The 8179-nt window shown below is 55.4% G+C and overlaps 1 long non-coding RNA gene across 1 annotated transcript in view; it reads left to right on the forward strand.

The window, feature by feature from the left end:
- Positions 1 to 1124: 1124 nt before the first annotated feature.
- The window catches only part of LOC109312574, a 14440-nt gene continuing 7385 nt past the window's right edge, over positions 1125 to 8179 (forward strand). The window contains exons 1-2 of the long non-coding RNA XR_002101860.1: positions 1125 to 1135; positions 6790 to 6800. This is a non-coding gene — a long non-coding RNA (uncharacterized LOC109312574). The remainder of the gene's footprint in view (positions 1136 to 6789; positions 6801 to 8179) is intronic.

Below are 8179 nucleotides of genomic sequence, written 5' to 3' on the forward strand. Positions count from 1 at the left end.
ATACCAAGTGGATGGGCCTCAGAAGCTCCTGTCTATTTGTGTTACCCAAATGCCATGCCAGGTGCCCTAAGGCCCACCCAACTAACCAGTGGCTCCTACACTGCGAAGCCAATGAATGAACATCACAGCAAAATGCTTGGGACAACTAAGGCAAAAACAGGGTGGGAGTGTCATGTGGGTTAAGGGTCAAAATGTGAAAAGATGTGTGCCGGAGAGGGACACCAAGCAGAGCCCCCAGGGCCACACCCACTGGTCCTCAAAGGCGTCCAAGGAGCCAGTGGATGCCGCCCACTGGTGCTCTGCATGAAAATGTGCACACACACGACAGGAAAGCAGCCCACAGACTCTGGGCACCTTCCCAGCCAGAGCCACCTTCCTAGTAAAGTACAGGGCCCACTTGGCCATGGCTAGGAGGAGGTTGACTAAGAGGTCCCGGGACTTAATGGGGTCACAGATGCGGTAACCAAAACCAAAAAGGTTGGGGGTGAAATTCAATCAGAACATCAGGAGGAGGTTCTGGAGGTGGAGGTGGAGGTGGAGGGACTACAACTTGGCACATGTGCAGCAGGTGGAGGGGCTGCAGCCTGGAGCACTCAAGGATCATGTGCACCAGGGTCTCCCTCTGCCCACAGAAGGGACAGGAGACTGGGGTTTCCGTGAAGCTTGCCACATACATGCCCGTGGCAATGGTCCCATGGAGGAGCCACCAGCTGAGGTCACAAGTGGCTCATGGGATGAGGGTGGAGTATAGACTCAGCCACTGGGGTGCCCCAGCCATGCCCTCGACAAGCAGGTCCTGCCACTTGGTGTGTGGGCGGGACATGAGGACACAGGAGGGCAGGGACCACCTTCGTCCAGGACCTGGTCAACAAAGACAAGGTCATTGGGAGGAAGGGCAGATTTCACCTCCTGGACCAGACGGCAGGTTGCATGCGTTGTGGGTAGACCCATGTGCCAGGCCAGCTCAGCAGGGTCCACCCACTTCTGCCTATCATAGTCCAGGAGGTCTCCAATAAGGATGACACCAGCCAGGATCAACCTCTGTTGCAACCGGGGTGCTTCTGCCATTGGCATCTTCAGCTGGAGGTTCCAGAGGAAGGGCTCAATGAACAGGTTGGCACCCTCGGTGACTGTTGTGGGGGACCTGGAGGTGAAGACCAGCCTCCAGGCCTGGAGGAGGTCCTGGTAGAAATCTGGCATCCCTCACAGGCCCTGGATAGAGAAGCCCCACAGGCTGGGGGCTGCCAGTTGTATCAGAGCCCCTGAAAGGGGTGGAGGAAAGTTTGCCCCAGGTGGACCCATGCCACATGGCTGCCAACACCATATAGTAGTCACTGTGCAGCCTGAAGGTGGAATGCCAATACATGGCTGCACAGGGAAACCAGGCCCTCACCACTTTCCTGCAAGGGGAGGAGCAGGACCACTGCAGTGACCCAGTGCTGTCCCATCCAGAAAAACTCCAGCGCCCATCTCTGGAGTCCTGGGAGGACCTCAGGGGGCACAGACAGGGTGTGTAAGCAATGCCAGAGCATGGACAGGACCAGCTGGTTCAGCCCCATCACTCTCCCACACAAGAAGAGACATCTCAGGAGCCCTGACCATGGGCAGAGCTGGTCCATCACCCTTGACTCCAGCTGGTGCCAGATCTCTGGCAGGGAGGGGTCTGTAGGAGACAGGTAGATCCCCAAGTAAAGCAGTGAGCCCACTCTCCAGTAGATCCCATGGAGCCCACCTGCCACCTGTCACCCATTGCCAAGCCAAAGCTCCTGACCTAGTTGACCCAGGCAGAGGAGGCTGCTGTGTACAATGCCTGGCAGGCCAGGTTGCCCGAGTCCTGGACCATAAGTAGTACATCATCAACATATGATGTTGACTCCTGGAGCATCAATCCCACCACCCGCTTCCCACAGGCAAATGAGGAAGGGCTCCAGGGCCAAGGCATAGAGCTGGCCTGACAGCAGGCAGCCTTGATGCACCTCTCCCCTGACTGGGATGGGCTCTGTCATGGTCCAGTTGAGCTTGACCAAACATTCTGCAGAGGTGTACAGCACCTGGAGAAGCCACATGAAGTGGGGCCTGAAGCCAAAGGCACACAGCGTGCTTGTGAGGTACCCATGATCCACTCTGAAACACCTTCTCCTGTTCCAGGGATAGGAGGGTAAAAGACAGGTGCTTCTGGTGCACTTGCTCCAGGTGGTCTGGAACCAGGTACAGGTTGAAGATGATATGTCTGGTCAGGATGGACCATGTCCATCAGCATGAACGACAGGTACAGCAAGATGGCATTCATTACCACCTTGTAGTCCATGCAGAGGAGGGACATGGGACGTGAATCCCTTAAGTCATGGGGATCTCCCTTCTTCGGCAGGAGGTTCAGCACAGCCCTCCAGCATGACAGAGGGAGCTTCCCACTTCCCTCAGATTTGGCCCAGACCACAGCAAGGTCCAGGCTGAGGACTTCCCAGAAAGCCCAGTAGAACTCCGAGGTCAGCCCATCAATGCCCAGTGCCTTGTTACCAGGCATTAGGTGGAGGGTGGCCGAAAACTCATCCTGAGTGAGAGGAGCTTCCAGCTGCTCCTGGTCACCCACACTGACCTGCAGGTGTACCTCCCACAGGGTCTGACAGGCCTCGGCATCATTTGGATCCAGAGAGAAGAGCTCTTTATAGAAGGCCCGTGTGTCCTGGTGCATCTTGCCTGGATCTGTGAGAGGGGTGCTATCACTCACCAGAGGGCAGGTGATGTTCTTCTTGGCCTCCCACCTCCTCTCCAGGGCATAGAAGTGAGAGCTGTGGTCCATCTCCCAGAGGAGCTGGACGCTTAAGGAGAAATATGAACTGTGGGTGCTTGAGCTGCTCCCAGACTGTCTCCCTCTGCTGGGTGTGCTCCCAAGTGTTGCCATGGCAAAAAAGGCAAATGAGTATCTTCCCCACATCCCATCATCTCCAAGCCAAGGGGAAAGCTGCTCGTTCCTCCTGCCAGGCCAGCCAAAACTCCTGGAAAGTCTTCCTCCAGCGGGCTAGCATTGAAGTGCCAGTAGGCCAACCCTGGATGGGGCCTAGACAAGGTGGTGATCACTGAAAGGGGTTGTCCAGATGGAACAGGAGTTGGCCTGGGCAAAGTGCGGCAAAGCGATATAAACCCAGTATAATTGGGAGTGGCATGCCTGCTCTTCCCACACCCTCACATAAGGGAAGGCAGGGAGTTCAGTGTGGTGACAGGCATGCCAGATGTCCACCAGGAAGTATCCCACCAGGATTTCCCTGAGGATGCCCTGGTTCCACTTCTTGCCTGACCAGTCTTGTGCATCTAGGGTGATGTTAAAGTCCCCACCATGGACCAGGCACTTACAACGGTTGAAGATACTGGTATATCTGGCTGCCTACTGGAAGAAATCCACTAAATCTGGGTCCTTCACAGGGACGTACACATTCAGAAAGTTCAGAACCAACCCCTGCACCTGGACCCAGATGTGCAGCAAGTGGCCCGGCACTACCTCAACATCCTGGTGAGCCTCCCAGTGCAGGCCTTGGGAGAACAGGGTGGCCACTCCACATGAGGTAGCTGACAGGTGACTAAAAAAGGCCCTGCCTCCCCACTCCAGCCACCAATTTGGGTTGTTGCATCTTCAGGGTCTCCTGCAAGAATACCATGGGCTACCCTCCCTCCTGAAGGAAGCAGAGCACCTGGTACCTTCGGAGACCCTTCCTGCAGCTGTGGACATTGAGGGTCATGATTTTAAATGACCTCATGGCTGGGGGGGTGGACTAGATGGTTCATCAGGGGCCTCACGCATCTCAACACTCGGTGGAGGGGCCCCCAGTTCACATAGTGCCCTCCCATATGTATAGAGGGCATCTATGAAACTCTGGGCCTGCCTAGGGATCTCGACATTGCAGCTTTTGGGCCCCTTGATTCCCCCACCAGTGCCCTCATGGTGGCAAGGACACAGACAAAATCTCCCCAGCAGTCCAAGGCTAACTGTAATTTCATGGAGGACTGGCAGGTATAGTCACAGTCAAGAAATTCAAGTAGCTTATCCCTGGAGACCACTGGGACTGAGAGGTCTGCAGGCTCCGCAGAGCCTGTTGGTTCTTGGGCATCCTTCTCCTACTCCTGGAGCTCAGAGGAATCCTTCAGCACCATCTGAATCCGTTGGTCCACTAAGACTCTGGTTGGGATTGGGAGAGCTCTGGAGCTCCCTGGGACAGGAGCAGGGGTTAGGGTAGGGGTGGGGCTCCTTCACAAAATGGTGGGATAGAACTGGATCAGTCCATTGATTAGGGGACCCCGTGCAACCCCCTCTGGTGCAGAACTATGGGACAGGCTAGAGGTGAGGTTTTCCTGGGAGTGGGAGGGAAGAGAGCTGCTAGGCACTGGGGTGGTTTCAGCATCTGCCTCTGAGTCCTGGGAAAGGGGAACCTCCTACCTCAGGATTCAGCAGGGTGAACACCAGGGCCTTTGTATCCCATAGATCAGAGGGAGGAGGTTCTGCCACGAGGCCTTCCTCTGGGTAGGCCTCAGCCTCTGCACACATGGTTTTATGGAGTAGGCCTTGGTCAGAAGAATGAAGGGCTTCCCCCATGGGCTCCTGTTCAGGACTACCCAGTAGCCCCGAAACCTCCTTCATGGGGATCACCTATTTGATAGTTCCTGGGGGTGGGGTGTCAGGAACAGCTGGGGAGACCCCTGGAGGCTGGGCTGCTTCTTCCCCCCATGTGGTGGTCTTGAGAAAGGAAGAGGAGTCCTCCATGTCAGAGGGCTCCAACTGTGCCCAGGCCTTCCTCTTGCCTTTATGCCCAGAAGGGACCTGCACCCACTCATCCATGGGGTGGTCCTTAGGCGGACAGGCTCCAGCAAAAGAAGGTGAGGGTTGGGGAGGTGGGGCAGTCATGACAGGGGTATGACTAGGGGCAGGGGTACTCTGCTGCCTCTCTCACCTCGGTTGCTGGTACCTTCCCTGGGACTCTGCTAATCTTGGTTGGGGGGTATGGTCCCTTGAGCTCATGGGTGGGCTCATAGTTGTGGTTGGGGTGCCAAGGAGTTCTGAGGGGGTGAGGCAACGGTAGTAGGGGCACCCTTCTTTCCAGTGGGACCTGCAGATACCCCCCCACCTGGCCCATGGAGTACTTATGATGCAAGTGACCTGCGATACTTCCAGTGCCATGCCCCAGTGTATAGAAAATCCTCATCAGGCTCCCTGATATGGAATTACCAGGGACCCCTCAGCCTCCAGCCACGCTCCCACCACCACCTGGATCATGACCTGGTGATGGAAAGAGTGGAGGCCAGGGTCTCGGCACCCCAGTAAGTGGGCCACCACCGGGGAGATAACTCTCTTCAGGATTTGGAGCTGGGGGAACAGGGCCCAATTGGGGAAATAGGGAGGGATGGAGCTGATGACCGCCATGGTCCCCATCTCTTCTAGAGGCTCAAGGGGGATATACTCGCTCTCCACCACAAGCCCGCTCTCCAACACCTTTTGCGCAGTGGCCTCCAAGGCAAGGAAAAAGACCCCTTTGCTAAGAAAGCAGGAGGCCACCATGATCTTGGAGGCCCATGCTACCTGAGCCAGGTCTCAAAGTCCAGGTTATCCCACTTGAGCAGTTGGCATTTCACCCCATGACTGCAGGTAAGTGCCAGAAGGAATGCCAGAAGGGCTGGCAGTGGAGGGTCCAGGCCACCTGACTTTGGGTCTCCCCACAACTGCCTGTGCATAGCTGCAGTTCTTCCCCCCCACCAGGAAGCCATGCTGGTGGGAGGCCAGGGCTAGGGCCAGGGACAGGTTGAGAGGGTGTGTTGGCTGGTGTAGCGTACCTGGTCCCCTCAGGCACTGGTGGTCTAGGCTCTTGCCCTTCCCACCCCCAGCTGTGGAGAAAGCTGATGAAGAACACTTCCAAGGCCCTTGTTCTTTGTGCTTGACAACAAGAGAGGGGCTTTGGAACCCCTCCAGTGGTGGGGCCTGGGCAGGGGACACCTCCTGGCCCTGTTGGCTCCTTACCAGACATAGTCCCTCCTGAACCTGCAGCAGAGGTTGCATGCTTCTCCACCCCCAGACGAGGTTGGTTGGACTCTGCCACCAGGGTGAAGGCTGCAGGGGCATGCATCCCTTTGGGGGCTTAGCTAGGATCTACCCCCATAGTGGGAGCTATAGAAAGTTCTGTGGGGGCAGATGCCCCCACAGAAGGTTCCTGCCCTGTCACTGTTTAACATGAGGGCAGGGAAAAAATTAAATAAAAATAAAATATCCCGTGAGGCTGGTGAATCTAGTAGGGAGAGGCGGGGGTTGTGGGGTAGAAGTGGGATAGGGAGGAAGCTCACTGAGCCACAGTCCCACAGGAAAAAAAACAGGGAGGCCTATACTTTCAGTATGTGTGTGTGGGGGGGAAGTAGAACACACACACAAGGGCTGGGGAAACTTGAGCTGGCTTACTCAGCGCCACAACAAACAAGTGGTCAGGGGGAGTGGACCACACGATTTACCACACAAGGGCAACCCCCCACAAAACAAGCAAAAAAAAAAGAAACCCACACAGGGATGGCTGCTGAAGGAAGTATAAAAGATGGCTGGGGCAGTGGGGGGGCCTTGTTTGTGGAAGATCTGTCCAAAAGCCCCTCACACCTGCAGCCAGTCACTCAGCAGCAGAGCAGTAGGCAGGAAGACAAATCAGGTCAAATGCAGTGACATAGCTGTACGGGAAGGTAGGAACTGTCAGTCAATTAGGAAGTAATCCAGTGCTAGGGTGGTGTCAGGTGATGCAGTCGAAACAACAGGAGCGGCAGCAGCAGCAACAGAAGCAGTGATGGTAGAAGCCATCCACTTCAGCCTCTCAGGGTGTGCTTCTGGTGAAAGTGGAGGTAAAGGTGGGGGTGGCCTGCCAAGGCAGCTGGGGTAGGCAAGGTTCTTTTAGGCTCCAGCAGCGATGGGGGGGACCTACAGGCAGCGCAGACTCCCTCCCCAGGCTGCTTCCTGACTACAGCTTGGCTGCAGGCTGAGCAGCAAGGCAGAATAGGGATGCTGGTGCTGGGGTGTAGTGCAATGGGCCCCTCTCTGAGGGGGGCAGCAGAATGTAGCAGAGGAACCCCTCTGGGGGGAGCAGCAGCTCAAGGCAGGAAGGGTTGCGGACAACTTACTCCAAAAGCTCTGATACCAAGCCAGCTGCTGATAGTAGCAAGAGGCAGGAAAGACCCTGAGCATCTTCTCCCCAGAAGCTCCTGAGAACAAGCTTGAAGTAACCAGCCACAGCAGCAGCAGTCTGGGGCAGGAAGGGACATGGCCATTTTCCTCCCAGAGGCTCATCTCTCAGAAGCTCCTGAGGGCAAGTAGCCCTGAGTTGCTGAGCAGGGAAGGTTTTTATACTGCTGGAGCCAGCATAAGCGTTGGCCCCAAACTCTAACCCCCCCCCCCCGGCTGCAGATCCAGGAGGAGCCAGGCAGGTTTTATTTTGCCCCAAGTGGCACAATTTGCTCTACAACAGTGCATGTCTGGTGCACTTGCACTGAGGCAAAAAGCCCCCACTCCAATTTGCAGTACTTCTATTTGAGCTGCTGCAAGTGCACATGCTTGCATGTGTGGATGTGTCCCATGAGATGAAGCCAAACCAGGTTGTCCTCATCTGCATATACATTTTTTAGAGCATCCCATGACATCAAGAAGATGTGGTTCCATTCACTAGTGGGGGAGAGGGTGGTAATTTGCACATGGAACCTTTGTAGGGCTAACCTGGAGTATAAACACATAATGAGCAGTGCTGACTTTCAGGGTCATCATGGCTTGAAATACTGTTGACTTTGGTTGGGCTCAGCTCAATGAACTATGTGGTAAATCATAAGCTTTTGGCTTTGGACCAATATCATGCATAGTATGTAGGACTATGAGAAACTTTAAGTGCTGATTTGATCGAGAGGAGATTCAGCCCAATTCAGCAGCCAAATCTCCAAATCTGAATCAAATCAGGAGACCGATAAAAAGGTCTGAAGCAATTTGTAGCTCTCCAAATTCATTTGGAAAAGATTTGGAGAGCTTCAGAGATTAGGCAGTCCCTGCTTGATGCCGCAGGGAGCTGGAGCAAGACTCTGTGCTGGTAAGTACAGGGCTGGAGGAGCAAGGAGGGGACTGTGGTGGGAAACCCCACCAGGCCCCATCCCATGCCTGCTCCCCCAGCCTCCCTGAGTGCCC

Source organism: Crocodylus porosus, unplaced genomic scaffold (genome assembly GCF_001723895.1).
Source record: "Crocodylus porosus isolate Cpor-Errol unplaced genomic scaffold, CroPor_comp1, whole genome shotgun sequence".
Taxonomy (NCBI): Eukaryota; Metazoa; Chordata; order Crocodylia; family Crocodylidae; genus Crocodylus; species Crocodylus porosus.